Here is a 20,356-nt window from a genome sequence, read left to right on the forward strand (position 1 = left end):
GGCATTTGTCGAATGTGCTTGCGTCACAGACTCTTCAATTAATGTCCATCCCTAAGTCTCTATTTAAACATTTAGGGGTGATCCACAAGCATCGGGAACATTGCATTGTATCACTCAGAAATAATCCCCATTGGTAATAACCAAACGTACCCACCCAGTGGATACTATTGTTTGTTATGAATGGGGAATACTTCTTAATGATTCCACAGGGTAATGGTGGTGGTTATTCTGTACTGAGGGGATGTACCATTGTGTGTTTTCCCCATTCCCCTTGTGTATATTTCCTCTAATCTCCATCACCTAAAAGCAATCCAGACTCATTATAAAGCTGTTATAAAATAATGTAATAAAATAATCCTGGTGTAATCCGCACGTATTCTAAAGTTGTCACTACATCATACTGGAGTAATACACACTCATTCTGAAGATGTTAGCAATTCATCCAGTAGTTATCCACAGTAATCCTGATGTTGTCCTGAAATCATCCTGGAGTAATTCACACTCATCCTCAAGTTGTTAATTAGTATTCCTTGAGTAGTACAAGATCATCACACATTTTTAACTGAAGTAATCAGGTCACCATCCTGGAGTAGTTTTTGTGATGACTCTGTCTGGAGTCATCTCATTTGAATATTTCTCCCTATGGGCATACTTCAGGATGGTTTGGGATGTCTTCCCCCAGATAATTACAGGATTAGCCAAGCTGAAGTCTTCACATGACTCTATAATGACTCTAGGATGATCTTCATTTTTGACTTGGTTGGTTTCCCTAGCTCCACGATACTCATGCACACCATATACAACCAATATCGCAATGTAGTCGTTTGAGCACTTATGTAATTGTATACACACAATTGTTATAGAGCTAATCCCTCACTTTCCCCTGCTAGCCTTGATTTTTGAATGTTATTGCTGCACTCAGCGGGCCCGATTCACAGAACTAACTTAAGACAAAATCCTAAATTTACTACTTTTGGTATTCACAGAAGTTAGGATTTTGTCTTAAGTTTGTCTTAAGACAGACTTAAGACAGACTTGAGTTAGGATTTTGTCTTAAATCTGTTTTAAGACAAATTTAAGACAAAATCCTAACTTAAGTCTGTCTTAAGTCTGTCTTAAGACACACTAAAGACAAAATCCTAACTTCTGTGATTACCAAAAGTAGTAAGTTTAGGATTTTGTCTTAAGCTAGTTCTGTGAATCAGGCCCTTCGTTCTCGCTTTTCTGACAATCAATATTACAATGCAATGATTTGAGTACACTACTCATGCAGTTGTAATTTTTTATGGAGCTAACTCCTCACTTTGCCCACGTTAGTCCTGTTTTCTGAACTCAACTGCTTTACTTTCTGAGTTTACTTGCAATTACTAAGATTGCCGCCCATATTTTCCTTCACCCCCCCAGCATATATCGGCGACCCTTTGTCTGAGATTTAATTGCATGCTTGCGCACTGCGGTTCAAATCGGATTTGCAGTGCCGCACTGCAAATCCGATTTGAACCACAGACGGACACCCGGCGCGGTTAGCTCTCTCGCACATACGGCGGTTTTGAAGACCCTACCGCATTCATTCCAGACTGTGAGTTGGTGCAAGACTCCCCTTCGTGCCTTCTTCTCAGAGACACCCACCGCTAGGATTTCCTTATGTTGCCTGATTTCCTTTCAGTTACGCGGTCTTCCCTACCCGGAGCTACACTCTCACGACTTGGCTTTCTCCCCTGCTGGGGATACCATACACGCTACCGGGCTGACATGTAAAGCCCCTCCTTTTGGCAATCCTTGTCAAAACGACCAATTCTGTAGGTAAGCAGTGAGTCACACGCCATCCCCTGTAGTCACACTTGTTTGCGTGACTGCATGCTCTATTCACTTCCTTATGTTCAGATCTGCAATTGACCGTATTCTCCCGGTTTTGATCTTACTTTGAAGTGCCCTAACCGCACCTTTCAGCGGTAAGGGCCCGATTCACGAAAGTAATCTGAGACAAAATCCTAACTTTACGATCTTCAGTATTCACAGAAGGCATTTAGGAGTCCAAAAGTTAGGATTTTGTCTCAGTTAAAGTTAAGTTTTTGGTGTTAAATTAAATTTAAGACAAACTTAAGTTTAACTGAGACAAAATCCAAGTCGTATAGTTAGGATTTTGTCTCAGATTACTTTCGTGAATTGGGCCCAATGTTTTAGCAGGGTATTACACAAATACTTACTGCTTTGTCCCCTTTAAATGCTCATTCTTATTTACAATTCATTCTCCTTAGTTTGCCATGACCAATTCACCACCATTCGCCTTAGGAATTTTCCACCTCAATTGCAGTTGATGTTAGGTCAGTTTAACCTGTCAACTTATGCTTAAACCTATTCCTTGTTTTACACTTTTAGGCAATTTTTACCCCCTTATCAATGCCACTTAGTTCTCACACCCATCAACAGTGCATAGTTTTCTCTGCATGCTTCTTGAAACACCTTTCAGTACGATGCAAGACACTCAAGCATGCACGTGCATGGTATGAGAGTCCTTCCTTTTCGATCCTGTTGATCATTTCTAAAAGACCCTTCTTCACCCCCTTCCTTCCCTTCTCTTCTTTCTTCCTTTTTTCCCTCTCTCCTTTCCCTACAGGCATTTTTTAGTCTCAGGCATAAAATTAAGTCCTGATGATGATCCCCATATCTATAAGTGGGATCGAAACGTCGTCGACAGACAGTACCATAACTATCACAAATGCCTTGGTTTTTAGGTCTCGCCTGTCGATGCGCATGCGCATCGAGCAAGCGAGACTATAGGGGCTCATCCACTCTTTATCTAACTGCAAGGAATCGTGGCGATTCCTTGCAGTGCCCGTGACTTTTAAGGTCAATGCGCATGCGCATTAAGCTTATGCGCATGCGCATTGACCTTAAAAGTCACGGGCGCGTGCACGTCCGTGTTTGTTTACCCTTGCCTACTCTCTCTCTCCCCTCTCCGCCCCCGTTCCGCCCCCTCCCCCTCCCGCCGTGTCGCATTTCTCCTCCCCCCTCCCCTCGCGCCGTGTCGCATTTCTCCTCCCCCCCTCCCCTCTCTTCCCTCCGTCTTGCTTGTTTCACATTCATCACCTTTGCCTTGATAACGTCAACCTTTTCTCCCAACCATTATACAACTGCCGAGAATCTTTGCCCTGCATCCCACAGTTAACCACCGTCCCCCGGCATCACAATCACTCCCCGGCCCGCACTCCTTCGTGCCCTCACACCCGTCCCCGCTGACTCTTGTTTGGTCTCCATAGTAACCCCGGACGGCGGAAGCACCGCCGTTTGTCACAAAGCTCAGGCCCCGCACAGCCGGGTACACACACACACAGCACCCTTTGAGCACAGCGTAGACACGGACACCCTCAACCAAGCCCTACCCCATCACAACCCCCTTTATCCCCGGAAACAAGGCCGGCATCCCCGCGCCCGGCGGTCCGAGATCCGGTTTCCCAGAGCCCCCTTCGCGGCGTCGCCATGCTGCACTCACCCGCACTCCGGCCACAGGGGCCCCGGCCTCGTCCGTCACCTTGGGGGACATGGAAGCCCAGAGCAGCACCAGCCCCAGGAACGTGCCGATCACCAGCACACTGCGCAGGAGGAAGCCCACCTTCAGCCGCATCGTCCGCTGCCTGCCCTCGGCCCCACTCGCTCCCCCCGGCTCGCAGCCTCGCTCCCTCCTCCGCCCCTCGGCTCTTCCGGATTACAGTCCGCTCCTTCCCCCGGCTCTGCTGCTCCCGGTGCCCGGCCGCTCTGCTGCGCGTCTCCTGCAGCGGTGCTGCCCCCTGCTTGCTCTTCTGCATACGATAAACTTTTCCGTCAGTGTGTGATCCGCGCAGCGCCTTTCTCACCCCAGCCCGGATCTTTCTCGCCCTTCTCTAGGGCAGCACCTCCCCTCCTCCTCCTCCTGGTCCCTCGCAGATCAGGATGTGTTCCAGGAAGTCCCCTTGGGCTGCTCCACGTGGCTGATTTTGCTGTTCCTATGTTGTCACTGTGTTGTCAACCCTATGCGAGACCCCTCCACTAGACTGCCGCTGCGGTTCTGCTCGCCCCCTCCTAAAGCAAACAGATTAAATTGGTTAAGAAGGCGCCGGGTAGGCGCTGGAGGCAAACAAGGCGCTACCTGCCTCCTCGAGAAGAGCCCTGTTGACTGAGCGGCCAGGGCTCAGTGCAAGTCTGTCAGCGCCCGCCGCTCCTCCAGCCCTGCCCTCTCAACTACACGCGGATACGAACACAACCACGCACCCTCCAGCTCGGATTAGCCATAGTTTTAGCTGCTTAATCTCCCAACGTCCCTTCTCTTGTTTAAAGTTTCATCTCATACTGTCCACAACTATAGCTGCTTGCATGTCTGACAGGTGTAACAGTCATTACAGACCTTTTTACAGCAGGTGGTAGACGCTTGGTAACTCCCCACCCACCGTCATTTGAGGTATACGTACAAGTCCCGAATCTTGTCAACATTATGTGACCAAAAAGAGGGGGTTTCATGGTTTAAACTAGCCACTAATTAATATATTGGCGGCATCGCTGGAAATTCTATTACAAGTCCTTTGGCCCAATTAAGATCTTTACAAAACTAAATTTCTTTAACCCGGATCGAACGAATGGTTGTATTGGAGCAGATTAGGCTGCAGAGGTTTCATACTTGCCTCGCTCGACTGGTAGTTTAACTGGTCAGATGTAGAGTAATGTAAGTGATTTAATGAGGAATGTGCAATCGGAGTAATGAAGATTATCAGCAGGGCAACTGGAACTATGCAGCAGGAGAGGACCAAATTATGCTTCAGGGTTGACTAAATTGCAGCAAATAAATAATAATTATGCAGCACATTTTGTGTTGGTATTGATTACCTCATTATTTTGGCATTTTTACACATGTTGACCCTCACTCACCCTCACTCACCCTCACTCACCCTCACTCACCCTCACTCACCCTCACTCACCCTCACTCACCCTCACTCACCCTCACTCACCCTCACTCACCCTCACTCACCCTCAACCCCTCACCCTCACTCACCCTCAACCCCTCACCCTCACTCACCCTCAACCCCTCACCCTCACTCACCCTCACTCACCCTCAACCCCTCACCCTCACTCACCCTCAACCCCTCACCTCACTCACCCTCAACCCCTCACTCACCCTCAACCCCTCACCTCACTCACCCTCAACCCCTCACCCTCAACCCCTCACTCACCCTCACCACCTCAGCCTCACCCTCACTCACCCTCACTCACCCTCAACCCCTCACCCTCACTCACCCTCACTCACCCTCAACCCCTCACCCTCACTCACCCTCACTCACCCTCAACCCCTCACCCTCACTCACCCTCACTCACCCTCACTCACCCTCATGCTAAAGATTTACAAAAAAACCCATAAACAATTCTAAAAGCACTAACTCTAATGCTGCGAGACCTATTGCATTTCTAATGCTTGTTATAAATTGATATATTGATACAAGTAATTGTGACAAAAAATGTCATTATATTTACAGTCACTACAAAAATGTCCGAGCTGTGACTTAAAGTTTCAGTTGTTCCTTGTTGTTCCCCAATGGCCTCTTTATTTATTTTTTTGTGTGTTACGTGCTTGAATAAATACTTGCCTTTTTTCATTTTGAAATTCTGTTGACATAGAAATTATTGATCATCTATGTCTAATATTTAGTTCTTAAATTATATGAAGCTACCACTTGTTCCTTGACAAATATTTAATTGGAAAACAGTTACAACGGACGCACTTTAACCACACACCATGATTCTTACCAGCTATATCTGGGTGTCAAGAAGGCTCATGGGGTCAAGGCGCCGGCTGCAGAGCTCTATGAACCTTCCAGCGCAGACAGCTCAGGTGGTTAATGCACTTGCTGCAGAGTTTGATGTGTCTTCTGCTGCTCGTGTGCTTGATTGTTCAGAAGTCTTGGGGCCAGATGTAGGTGAAATAGATTTACCGATTTTAAATTACTGAATTTTACCGATTCGGTAATTAAAAATCGGTAAATCTATGGGGTCGACATGTAGGTATTCCAGATGTGCTGGAATACCGAATCGGATGATTTCGGTATTTACCGATTCGGTAAATACCGAATCGGTAATGCCCATTCATTCCCATAGGAATGAATGGGCATTACCGATTCGGTATTTACCGAATCAGTAAATACCGATTTTCACAAGGGTGCAGGGCGTGTCACTTTGACACCCTCTGGCACCCCCAAAACAGGCTCGGGTGCCATGTGGCAGGCATATATACCCTAAGGGCAGGTCTGCCTGTCACATGGCATAGGTGTGCATGCACACATGTGCATGCACACCGGAATCGGTATTTTACCATCAAATTGGATTTGATGGTAAAATACCGATTCGGTAAGGCTCCTGGGACTCTGAAGAGTCCCACCTACATATGGGTGGCTCAGATTCGGTAAATTTACTGATTTTTTATTTTACCAATTCGGTAAAATAATGCCCCCTACATACCAATCAGCTATTTACCGATCGGTAACGGACGAAAATAACGATTTTTGGCCGTTACCCACCGAACTACATCGGGCCCTTAATGTTTTAGGTATTTGCACCGGAGCATTGAACAGCGCCTATAGGTCACACGCCTGGTCCGTAATAAGATACAGATGTGGGCCAGCATTTGGTGCATATATTAATTTGTAACCTGCAACTCACGTGCTAGGTAGTTCATTCACATATGTCCAGGCTGCTTATGCCTGTATGTAACCAATAAGGTAGAAGTTCGCATATTTTCAGGGCCACTGACAGTTATAAAATATGAGACAGTTTTGTTCATTAACATCTATTAATGCATGTCACACATATTTCAATTTATTTTCGGTGCTATCTAAATGCACAAATATAAATGTACAATAATTGGGCACACCTTTGTTCATGGAAACATCACAATGCATATGTTTTACAATTAATATGCGATAGCTACTCAATGGCGACATCAACAATGGAAGAGTTTTATCCCTTAACTCATACATTTTTAAACACTAATGTGCATATAAATGTGCATGAAAAATGTAGTCAATTATAAACACCTTAAATTGTTTGCATCCGTCTTCGGTGTGTGTTACATCACAACCTTCGGCGCACTCGTACGTTGAAACGTTTTCGAAATAAAATCTCCAGAGAATTTAAGTTCTGAGCAAGAAACCCTCATTTCACGCTCCATGGTAACCAGGGAAGCAGTGACTGTCGCTAGGTGTAAAAAGTGTGCACTCCACAGCTCATAGAAAACTGCTGCCTAGGCGCTAGAATGCGTGCAGAGGAAACACCTAACAGGCAATGCAGCAGCAAAGCCTTCGCTAATTGGCGCCTTCACTAATTACCTCACAGTATATCACCTCAGGATGGAGAACAGACACCTGGGGCCAATTCACAGAGGTAAATCACAAGTGTAAAATGTATTCCGTCTAAATCTACTTCTGGACCAAGGTGGAGAGAGACACGTTTCTGCTATTCATCATTTCCGTCTGTAGATTTACATCTTTGTGCATAAGTACGTTTCCACTGCCAGAGCCTAAGGCTGGTTTGATTCCACCCTCCCTATGCACTCGCTGCATTGCCCAATCGGCGATACGGCAATTGCAAAGTAAGTGGTTTTCTTTTTTTTTTACATTTAATTTTCCCTCGTCATCATCTGTCGACTCCCCCCCCTGACCCCGCCGCACCGCTCTTACCTGGACGGGCCCTTTCACGATGGAGGACACGTGTGAGCGCACGTGCTTCAGTTCTCGCAGGAAGGAGCCCCAGGGAGTAGGCATAGGCTTCGGTGGTCAGGGGTCAGTCAGCGCGTCCTCAAGTGCCAGCCACGCTCTCTTCACACCTCTCTGCTGCCTTGAGGCGGTCCAGGGCCGGCAGCTTGGTGACTTGTTCGGGTCCCTCCAAATCAGGCGTGCAACACCCATTGGGCTCACAGGTTTCAGGCGGGGCTGAGACAGCTTCGCTGGCTGGTGACTATCTAATTGCAGCCGCACCCGAGTACTTAACAGGTCTTTAACCTCTTGGCTGCGGCAGTAATTCTGCCGAGGCGCTAGGGGGGAGTGGGGCCGTGCGGCGCTCCCATGCTCGTGACGGAACCGCTCTGTCACAAGCCACGGGCGCGCTGTGCTTGTGACGGAGTGGTTCTGTCACGGCCCCGCCCGCTCAATGGAACGCTCAGCGCAGGCGCGAAATCGCTGCCGTGCAGGCGTGATGGGCGGGCCGTGACGGAACCGCTCTGTCACCAGCACAGAGCGTCCGAGGCTGGTGACGGAGTGGTTAAGTCACCAGCATAGAAGTGGTTAAAAGACCATTTACTTGTAAATTAGGCTTTTGTTGTGTTTTCACCCCTTCGTGCAGCCACTCTGTCTATGGTTGGAAGTATTGGTCCCCCCCCCCTCTCCCCCCGCCCGAAATATTGTTCAGACCCCCTCCCCCCCCCCCCCCCCCCCTTCCCCCCCGAAATTTAGCTCGAGTTGCCCGCCTGCTCCAAATATAATACTAACATCAGCGGTCTGCTGCAGGCTTCTGCGTCCAAACTCGAACTACTGTTCCATTATCCTTCTTGATCTTCATCAACTTAAATTATGAATTGTTTAGGAGTTTTATATAGCGCTGTAATACTTTAAGGCGCTTATTTGTGCAAGCAAAACCGAGAAAAGGTGCAGCTTAATAGATGTGAGGAAAGTGCTCTATGCAGGTTGGGAGTCGGACGAACGCATGCCTAAATAATGCAGGTGGTTTGCTTCTGCAGTCAGGTAAGGAAACAATTCTGTACTCCAAAAGATGGACCAAAGCGCTTCATCAGTTTAAATCAACGTTAATAAAACATACCTCTTTGTAAAGCACACTTCAGAGTGCAGGATTCTGGGTTCATCGTAAGCAGCGGAGCTTTAGACGAATGGGTCTGTAAGTGTACATTCATATCTCACAGGTAAAAAAAAAATCAGTATAATTCACCCACCGTGGTTTGCGGCCACCACTGCACTCCATGCATGAAACACGTGACAGGGATGGTAGTCCCTTCTTACTACGAGGGCTTTGCCTGGTGCACTCCGTCCCGTTTATAAGATCCAGAACCGCTCATTGTCACAGACTGGGCCCAGTGGCGTAACGAAAGTTGAGGTGTCTGATGGCGCGAGATTACCAGTTTAGGATATTTCTAAACTAACATACGCACCTGGGCCCATAAACATACACACTTTAAACCAGTGATCTATTTCCTGCCTATCAGAAGGTTTATAATTTAAACCTGAACACCACAACTTACCAAGTCCTTGTCACTTTACTTATTCTAATTACTTAGGTAAATGGATCTGGCAGTTAGAATATCAGCTTGGACTTCCCAAACGCCTTGTTTAAAATTACGGTTTACCACAACTGTATCACAGTTCGTGTATCTTGGTGCCAGTCACTCTCCCGGCAAATTTGAATTGATTCCCCTAACGGATTCATAAGTGGCGTTTAAAAGTCTTATTCAGGCAAAATCATTCTCCAAGTCCTGATGATGGTCCCCTTATAAACTGAGCGTGGGATCGAAACGTCAACTTCTTTTGAGTAATCATACATGTTACCCCATTGTATTATTGTATGTATGGTTAACTCCAGGATACACTGCTAATTTAAATTCATGTCAGTGACCTGTAAGCTCACCCTGTTTGCCTGATATCTTTTTCACTTTCTGTCCTTTTTACTTTCCTCCTACGTACGGCACAGGACTGTGCCCTACTGTAACCCTAAAGTTTTTGGTTGTGTTTTGTACCCTTACATTAAACGATTTCAGTTTCAGTTTATAAACTTTATTCGATTGTTTAAAAAAAAACATCATAAAAGTATACAGTTTAAAACATTGCACGTTCAGAAATACATATAAAAAATACAACACCAAGGGGGAATACATATCAGAGTGTTGAGCGAGGAAAAAACTTTTGGCATAAAGTGTAGGAATGACTGTACGTAAGTTTATGGAAAAACCATACTTAGTCTTGCTGTGATAGATTTCAAAATAAACGTAGCAGTAAAGAAACATAAATCTGGGCTCGCCAGTGAGAATAATAGCCTCATTGCGTTGCTTGTAGTATACGTGGAGTATTTCAAAAACATGGGTTTAAGGTAACAAATACGCTGGGCTTTGTACAAAGGACAGAGTAGGAGAAAGTGCGGTGTGCTTTGTTTGGTTAAGCCGTCACACGGACAGGGGGTAACCGTGTGACATTTCATTATGGGGAAGGCAACTAAGTTATGCGCTATGCCTAATCTCAGTCTTGAGAGTACAAATTGATGGGACTGTCTATGGATAACATTAAGGTACATGGGTATACCAGGTCTGTCTTCTTTCAAGGAATAATGGAAAACATGGGTAGAATAGTCTTTAGTTGCATTTTTCCGTAGATCAGATTTAACCCTCAAAAATTCATTTTTAACTTCCTGTTTAGTCAGAGAGTTCATGCAAATGGGGTCATTACATACATCCATATCAAACAGATCCTTAACACTTGAAATCACGTATTTTAACCAGGGAATATTTGAAACTTTTTCCAGTAATAGACAGTCCTTAATAATGTCTTTGGTAAAGGCAGTTTCCGTCTTGGTAAAAATGGATTTCCAGACCAACAGTGGCCTTAGTCCGGTTAGATCAGATAGGTAGTCCAGATCTAGTTCCATGTGTGTTAAAACATTGGATGCCGAAGATGGAAGGCAGAGCAACCGCTTGAGAAAAATGTTTTCCATAGTTTGCAGGGCCCTTACATTGCAATGTCCCCAAACCCCAGAACCGTACAATGCTACCGAAGTACATCTGTGCTTGTAGATATTCAGCATTTCTACAATACGGCGGCTTCCCACTTTAGAGGCAAAGCGGAAGACGCCTAGGGAGGCTTTCCCCATTCTAGCTTTAACATTTGTCTGCTCTGGAGCCCAGGAACCTCTGTTATTAAAAGTAACGCCCAGATAACAGAAATTAGCAACAATCTCAATATGGTTTTCCTTAAAACAAAAGGGTTTAAGAAGTTTTTGCTTTTTACCACACACCATAACAAAGGTTTTGGAGTTATTGATTTTAAGTTTCTTCCTCTGAATAAAATCATAAAACCCATTCATTAATTTTTGAAGGCCTAAAGGGGTCCTGGAAAGTAAAACAGTGTCGTCGGCATAAAGTAATACCGGTATGGGAAGACCTCCTACTTGAGGGGCATCAGCTTGGATTTGCTTTAAATCTTGCTCAACCGAATTAATAAAGAGCGAGAAAAGCAGCGGGGCCAAAACACATCCCTGTCGGATGCCAGATCTTACTTGGATCTTTCGTGTACACTCCCCCGCTGCTCCATAACGGATTTGGGCCGAAAGGTTAGAATAAAGTCTGGCTAAAAAGTGTATAATATCAGGCGGGGCCCCCATGCCCAATAAAGTTGACCATAACAGAGCATGGTCAACCAAATCGAAGGCGCTAGAAAGATCCGCAAAACACAGGTATAGTGATCCCGGTTTGGCCTTGGTGTATTTACCAATTAGAAGGTTCAGGTTAATACATTGTTCAATAGTACCAAGGCCCTTTCTAAAGCCATATTGCGATGGGGCGAGGATATGGTTATCTGTGGCCCAGTCTTCGAATCGCGTTAACAAGACCCTACTCAAGATTTTTAATGAGGAATCCAGAAGGGAGATAGGGCGGTAGTTCTTGGCCTCTCCTCTATCCCCCTTCTTGTAGATTGGAATTATAATGGATTCACCCCAGCTTGAGGGAGTCTTGTTATCCACGGCAGCATTAAATGCTATGGTTAATAATGGACTCCAAAGGGCCAGATCATGTTTATAAAGATCAATTGGCACCCCATCTGGGCCAGGTGCCTTCCCTCCTTTACTATTCTTTATTGCCATATCCACCTCATGGATCGAGATTCTCAGGGTTTCAACTGGGGTAATAGGATAGTTACAGAAGTTATCATTAAACTCTCCAGTTGGGTCAAAAATCCCTGAGAAGTGTGAAACCCAGCTGTCTTCGCTTACTTGGGCTGTAAGGACTGGAAATTCTTCCTTTTGGAGGAATGGGCTGTTGATGGTGCTCCAGAACAGCGTGCTGTCCCGGAGGGCTGCAGCTTTATTCAGGTCTTCCCAGGCTAGTTCTCTTAGCTCTTGTTTCCTGAGTTTCAATTCATTAAACGATTTACCAGATCAATAAAAATTCCCTGTCCGGCTGGACAAGGGACTGTGAACTATATAGTAGCCCATTGTGGTCTATATAATATTTCTGTTTACCCCTATTCTCATATGCTAAGGACCGCTTGTTTCCTTTATAAATACTCAATACCCATGGTCCTGAGCTACCTACTGGGTTCCCCTTGTTTTTCTTCAATGGTTAGAAGAATATGCAGCATAATAATTCACATTTTTCATCGTAAAATAACCACTGACTCGGGGAAGTTTTAAACACTTTATCAATGCAATATTTTGTGAGTCAGGTACCAGTACAGTGCAGTTAAAGACTTTTCAAGTAGAAAAATAATGATCAAAGAATAGACCTTTAAAAACTTTGTAAAATTTCTAGACATTGGTACCTGGGAAGGGTGAGAAAGGGAAACAGTACAAGGACATACCACACAGATTTATGTTTACCTAGAATGGTGCGAGGACCAATCCCTGGCCAAGGGTTGGCAAGAAAGGGCTCCCGACTAATCAGGAGCAAACAGGTGAGGACAGATGCAAAACAGGACATGTAACCTCCGCTAAGTGCAACACCAGCGCCACACCCCTCTCTGCTGCTACTCTCGTTCCCGCCCCCAGATAATCGATTCTTCTCCTTCAGCACTCCCCCGATTCTTCTGTCAGAGTGCTCGACCAGCCCTCTGAGGTCTGCGGTATCCACAATTCTTCTTAAGCATACATTGGGTCAGTGACAGGTCTGTGACAAGTCGGACAATCTAACTGACTAAGTCTACCTTAGTTATACCATTTCCAGAGTATGTACCACCCCCCAAATGTTACAAATTCGTGTATTCTCTGTTATTTGATTGGTCAGAAAGACGGGGAGAGGTCATCACACTATACCAGTATGAAATCATTTTCCTTTATTTTAATTAAGCTAGGTTCCCGCCCATTAATTTACTTTCCCATGTCTTTATTCCACCCAGTATTATTTTATTTCGTTTCATGTACAATGTATAACAATTTATTTTCTTTTTCTTCCTTTCTCCGGGTGATGGGGTGAGATTCCCAGGCGCATCGCTCGTAAAGGGAGACTTCGGGGGGGTTCAATGCCAGTGATTTCAAGGCTTGCAAAGTTTCAGTGCGCATGCACCGCAAATCCAAGATGGAAAATACAGTTACTCTTCAGGCCCAAATACGAGCGATCAATAAAGTCAAAGAGAGACATGTTAGAATATGAAAATAAATGAATGCACGTTATACCACTTATTTCTACTCTAACCCCATTACTTTACTTTAACTATAGCATTAATGATTTAGAAGTACACACAAGGTTTAGTTTAAGCAAAAGCATATGAATTAGCATGTGAGGTTTGAAGTGGCCATTTCTGGCACTACTCTGCAGATGCAAAGAATTCCCACCAAAAGCAAAGTACGTCATACTACGTCGATGCAGAAGACGCATGCGTAGAAGGGTTCCCGCATTTTCGGCAGCCATATTATGACACTCGGGTTACTTGTTAGTGAAGCACATAGTAAAGCTTCCCCTACATAAAAGAAATGTTGTGTGGTGCAATTATTAGTTTTCGCAAAACATTTTAGTTAATAAGTTATATGTTATTTCGAGAGGATTGAATCCAAGCAAGTTTCTTTATGTATGAAACCTTGCTCCATCAATTCCCTCTTTGATGGCATTCTTTGCCATCACTAATTTCTAGAACCCAATGCCAACTTTAGTAGTTTCCCAATTCAATTTCTTCTCTTACTTTAGAGTTTCCTCTTTCTCTTTTCTTCTGGAAACCTTTCATTCTTTTGTAAATATCCCTTTTCAGTTCTTCAAGTTGAATTTCATCATATTTTCTCTTCTTTCCCTTTTCATTCACTGCATACCACTTACTGTTTCTGCAACATTTGCACCAAATCATTACCATTAAAACTAATAGGGCTATTCCCATTATTGGCATCAGTATTCGACCTACAATAACATTACCAACATTAGATAACCAACTACCTACAGAGCAGAGACCATCAGTTAGTCTCTTCCATGCACTATCAACCTCCAGTGGTATCAATTCTTCCAAATTCGTAATATTCCTGACATATCTCCCAATTTCAATACATTTGTCAGGTATATAGGTGCAGCAATGTTGCTCCTTTAACATTTTACAGACTCCGTCCTCTTTTGCCAATAATATGTCTGCAAAACCAGTGATCTTACCGCAACTAATTCGGTATTGATCAATAAAAATCCTCCAGCAGTGTAAGTCGAAAAGCGATCAACCGCTGTAGATAATTTACAGATTCTTTGCGTATTCAGAATTACTCCCACTGAAGGTATCAATGCACTAAATATATCTCCTACAATTTCTGAAAAACTACCTCTTTTCTGTTTTGTTAGACCATTATTTCCTTCATTGCTTCCAGTGATTCTTTTCACATGATATACTTTTGGGAATACTATTCCGAAATAGCAACTCCCATACCAATGATCACACAGCTTAAAATAAGCTTTGTTCCCACAAATGTAATAGACTCCAGGAAATACTGGATCAGTTCCCCCTTTTAGGAAGTTGTGCTCACATTCACTGGAACCAATGAATACATTGTTATACTCTGTTTTAACCTATGGAGACAGATTTTCCCTTTCTTTTCAAGATCCAGTGACATAGCAGCATGAGTCTTGCCAGTTGCAAATACATCTTCCCTTTCAGCCCATTTAGGTATCTTAGGTTTCGGTACAGTCCTTTCTATGGATATCCTATCTCCTTTTCTCTACTAAATTCAAAAATATTTTTTATTCTTCATGTAACTTGCATGTTAGGTTTTCTTTATGTACTTCAGCTATATCTATAGTCTTCATTGTTAGAAAATATTCACCCATAAACTGTGAATCTCTACTGCTAATGACAGGGTTAATTTTTCTGTGTAAAGTAATTTCAGAGAAAATCACATCTAGGTTAGAATAATAATATTGTAATTTCCCAGTTCTATGGAAGAAACTAGCTAAAATACTACATGAAATACCATATGTCAGTGGTAAGTGATGATATGTCACTCCTTCTGCTACTGATGTCGGTAACTTCATACATACATAGCAATCACTAATTTCCATTGTTTCTACATAGTGCACTAACAAGTTAGCGAAAACATTTAAATCTGTCTCATTTCTATTTTACTGTGGTTTAAATCTGTCTCATCTGGTGCTTCTAAGTCTACTCTGCCTTGCTTAAGGCTGGCTACCTTCCCATGTCTACTAGTGTTATTCTGTTTACTTGCAGTCATTAGAAAAGGTATGGCTATTGCCAGTCCTAAGCCTGCTATGAGCACTATCAATATACTACATATGCATATTCTACATGTCTTTATGGAATTTTTTTTTCGGGTTTCCAGTAGCTCTATTGTCAGCCATTTCTGACTAAGGAGAATTTACCCCGTCTTTGAAATTTTCACTATATATGGACTGTGAACTTAATTTCAATTTGGTCTCACTTTTTCATCAATTTGACCAGGTTCTCAAAATCTTCAAGAATTACATATGTCCATTCGGGACCTTTGAATTTATTATTCAGTCTTTTCAAACATGGACATCTCCTTCTTGGTTTCTCTGTTGATGGCTTATACTGGCTTGTTATTTCATCTACTTGGTCTGGTTCTTCATTTATTGTTTTAAGGCGATATTTCAGTACTTGGTAACACTAGGCAAAGTATCACCGTTTCTGAGTCTTTTAGCTGGCACTGTGCTTTTATTCTCTTCCAATGCTCTTTTATTTTTTTTGTTCTGTGACACACTTTGTTTATTTTTGTCTTCAGTTTTCCTCTCTACCTGACCGTGTCCAGGGCTTATTACCTTCGCCGTTTCTGCCTGGATGGTTTCTTCTTCACTAATCTGGCCCTGTTCAGGAGTTTATTTGCTTTGACTTTGACTGTGTTCTCCGTCTTCCTCCTGAACCTGTTTTTCTTTACCCATCTGGTCCTGCTCAGGTCTTATAACTTCTTGATTGTCTTCTGCCTGTGCGTATTCTCTAATACCTATCTGTCCCTCCTCAGACTCTGGAATGCTGTTTCTAATTTTTATGTCTGAGTACATTGCTCTTTCCTTATCTGGTCCTCCTCAGATTTTAGATTTTCTTTTGTATCTGTTATCTGAGTGTGTTCTTCTATTCTTGTCTCATTCTCACTATCACTGTGGCTATCTAATTAACTTTGATTTCTTGTTCTCACAGTTACTTCAGGTATGTCTACTATTGGAATCCATTTGTCCTGACTTGTGCTCGGTCGTTCCTCATTAGCTACTTCAGGATCCAATTCTTGTGATCCTTCAGCTGTAAAACCTTCTTCAGATATATTCAATAGCTTGTGTCCTGGTACACATGCTTGCCTCATTGCCCTTCCCATGAGTATCTCATGGGGACTCAAACCGGTATTTTTGTCTGGTATGCTTCTGAGTTCCATCAGGACAAGAGGTAAAGCATTAGCCCACTCCAATGGGGTGGATCTACACACCTTTCCCAGTGTTGATTTTATTGTGCCATTTAGTTGTTCTACCACTCCAGAAGCCTCTGGGCGGTATACACAGTGCAGCTTTTGCTCAATTTGGAATGCTTCACAAATTAAAATGAGACCCGAGGTCTGATTCAATTGTTACTGGAAATCCGAATCGGGGAATGAGTTCTCTCAACAGGAGTTTAGCTACTGTTAAACTATCATTTCTCCTAGTAGGGTACGCTTGCACCCACTTGGAAAATAAACAAACAATAACAAGGACATATTTTAATCCTCAACAAGCGGGCAACTGATTGAAATCAGTTTGGAGTCTTATGAATGGACCCTCTGCTCTTCCAATCTTTCCAGGACAAACTACAGTTTTCCTGCCTGGATTAATTTGTTGACAAATTAAGCATCTCTGGCAAAGACTCTCTGATACGTTCCTGAACCTAGTATTAAACTAATCCTGTCTAAATAGTCTTATCATTGTATCTCTGCCTATGTGTGTGTCTCCGTGGTACATCCTAGCCATAGGTGCAAGCATACAGTCAGGTAAAACTGGTCATCCATCTAGATAAACTATTACACCATCATCAGTTCTTCTCTGACACCCTATTTTCTCCCATTCTTCCTTTTCTTTGGATTCTGCTTCATTTTGAAAATCTCTCACTTCCTCCCATGTTGTTCCTATGCCCCCTAAAAGCATACATTGGCAGCTAATCCCACATCCATCAAATTTCTTGTTTACTGCTATTTTGTATAAACCACAATGTTGGGCAACTTGGTCAGCATAACGATTACCAGCTGTCACTTTATCGTTTCCAGATTGGTGAGAAGCAGAGTTGACCACAGTCACTTCTTTTGGCAATCGAATTGCTTTAATTAATTATTTTACAAAATGTCCATTTTTAATAGGGGTTCCTGAAGAAGTCATGAAATCCCTCTGCATCCAAAGTTGGCCAAAGTCACGCACAACCCCGTAATTATACTGACTATCAGTGTAAATGGTCACTCTCCAATTTTTCCCAATTTTGCAAGCTTTGATTAAAGCTACCAATTCGGCTATTTGTCTGCAGACTTGGCTCCGGGTAAATAAGATGTTTCGACTATTCCAGGCAATGTACACACAGCATATGCAGCACTCAAACCTCCTTCCTCATGGCACATGCTCAAGCCATCTTCAAACAGCTCATGTTCTGGATTCTTTAAAGGTTCTTCTTGAATATCTGGGCGTAGTTTAGTACTGTATTCAGTGAGGTCGAGACAATCATGTTCGACTTCATCTTTTACCTCTTCAAAATGTGAACCAGGTAACAATGTTGCAGGATTTAAAACAGTACATCTGACTATCGTCACATTTTCTGCACCTAGTATAACTCGCTCATACTTAGTCAGCCGACTAGGAGTAAGATATTGTGTGCAAGTATGTGTCAGCAATATCACAACTGCAGGTGGGACATACACTGTCACTTGGTGTCCCATTACAATAGATTCCCTTTGTTCCAAACTCATGCAAGTTGCAGCTACAGAATTTAAGCGCCCTGGTAATGCAGATGCCACTGGGTCCAAAGTGGCAGAGAAATATGCCACAGGACGTCGCATCAGGCCATGTGTCTGTGTTAGGACTGAGAGAGCACAAGTGTCTCGTGCATCACAGAATAATGCAAATTCTTTAGAATAGTCTGGCATACCTAATGCAGGTGCTTCGCACAGACAGTTGCGTAATTTCACAAAGGCTGCATGCTTTCATCATCCCATTGGACTGGATCTTTTGCTCTTTTCTTCATCATTTGTATCAATGGTTTAGCAAGTACTGCAAATCCCACAATCCACTGCCTGCAATATTCTACAACTCCGAGAAACATCCTGATCTCTTTCTGAGTCTGAGGTAATTTCATATTTCTGATTATTTTTATTCTTTCTGAAGTCACTCTTTTGACCCCTCTTTCTATTTGGTGTCCCAAATATTTTACAGAAGTGGTACAAAATTGTAGTTTCTCAGGTGACACTTTATGTCCACCTTCAGCCAGGTGATTCAGTAATGCAATCGATTCAATGACACAATCATCTCGAGTTTTAGATGTGATTAATAAGTCGTCAATGTACTACACCAAGATAGACTGTCTGGGCAGCACCAGAGATTCAAGGCATTTTTTCAAAATCTGATTACAGATTGATGGACTTTCTGTGTCCCCGTGTGGGACACGATACCAAACATAAAAATGCTCGTCAAATGTAAACGAAAATAAAAACTGACTGTCTGGTGCAACAGAATTTAGAAAACGGCAAGGCGCAAATCAATTACAGTGAACCATCCTGCACTCCATGGTATTTGATATAGGATTACTGTTGGATTTGGTACTATTGGACAACATGGTACAACAATTGTATTTATTTTCCTCAAATCTTGGTCCACCCTATATTTACCATTTTGTTTCTTTATGCAAATTATAGGTAAATTACATGGACTATTCATGATTTCTTTTAATATGTCCTGTTCGCCAATCGTTCAATTTCTGCTGCAACACCTGCTTTTATTTCTGGGCTCATTTTGTATTGTTGAGTATTAGGGTAAACTGCACCTTCCTTTACAGTTACTTTTACAGGGTCTACATTTGCCATTAATCCTACTTCGTTTCCTGAAAAATCCCATACATCTGGATTTACGATAATTTGGATATCTTCTGGTAATTCATTGGGGGTCATCTTTTTAACCGTGTCATTTATTACAGTTCCCTTTCTGGGTAACATGATTTTATATATTCCGTCTTCATCAGGAGTTTGAATTGCATCACTATCCGGTGTGCAAAAGATTGTGCAATTCATTTTGCACAATAAATCTCTTCCTAGCAGGTTTACAGGGCTCGAGTCACACACGACAAACTTGTGCATTTCTCGGAAGTTGCCAATACTTACCTCCATTGGTTCAGTACTTGGGGTCCTAATCTGTTTATTAGAAACGCCCACTACTTGGATCGCTTCTCCCGAGAGGGGTAGGTTTGGGATATCTGCTGTTCTCACAGTAGAACGGGTAGCACCAGTGTCTAGCAAGAAGGTGATGTCATTTCCTTCAACCTTACCTTCAATGTAGAGGCCTGACTGATCTACCGGTAAGGATGCGCCAAGTACGCATTCCTTTTCCCCGCTCTCAGGCACCGTCATAAATCCCTCTCTTCACAAAATGTGTCCTGTAAAAGAAAATGTGGAATTACTGAGTTTTTCTTACCACTTCCCTCCCGGGAACTGGTGTCCACACTGTACTTGGCTTGACTCACAAAATCTGACATAGGGGCAGGTGGCAATTGATTCTGTATCACCTGTTGCGGCTGTCTCACTGACACCTCATTCTGCGTCTGTGGATTTAAATTTTGATTTTGGACATTAATATTCTGTACAAGTTTACACTCGTTTTTCCAATGCCCCAATTTTCCACACCCGTGACAGGGAAACTTTTTCTTAGCCTCTTCTTTGCTCATTATCCCTCTGGGTTTGCCCCCACTGCTCTCTCCTTAATTATTTGCCTGATGACTTAACTGAAGTTCTTGCTGTTCTGCTAATTTTACTTGAGTCCACATTACCTTTTCTTCTAATTTCTTTCGCCTGTTATCAATCTCATCCCCACAGTATTTTCCATACTTGAGGATTTCATCTATAGGCTTTGCCTGCCAGCACAACTTATGCTCTTTAATCACTTGGGAAATTTCGGGTTTTAGTCCAGACACAAAACGATAAA

The sequence above is a fragment of the Lissotriton vulgaris genome, chromosome 9 (genome assembly GCF_964263255.1).
Source record: "Lissotriton vulgaris chromosome 9, aLisVul1.2, whole genome shotgun sequence".
Taxonomy (NCBI): domain Eukaryota; kingdom Metazoa; phylum Chordata; class Amphibia; order Caudata; family Salamandridae; genus Lissotriton; species Lissotriton vulgaris.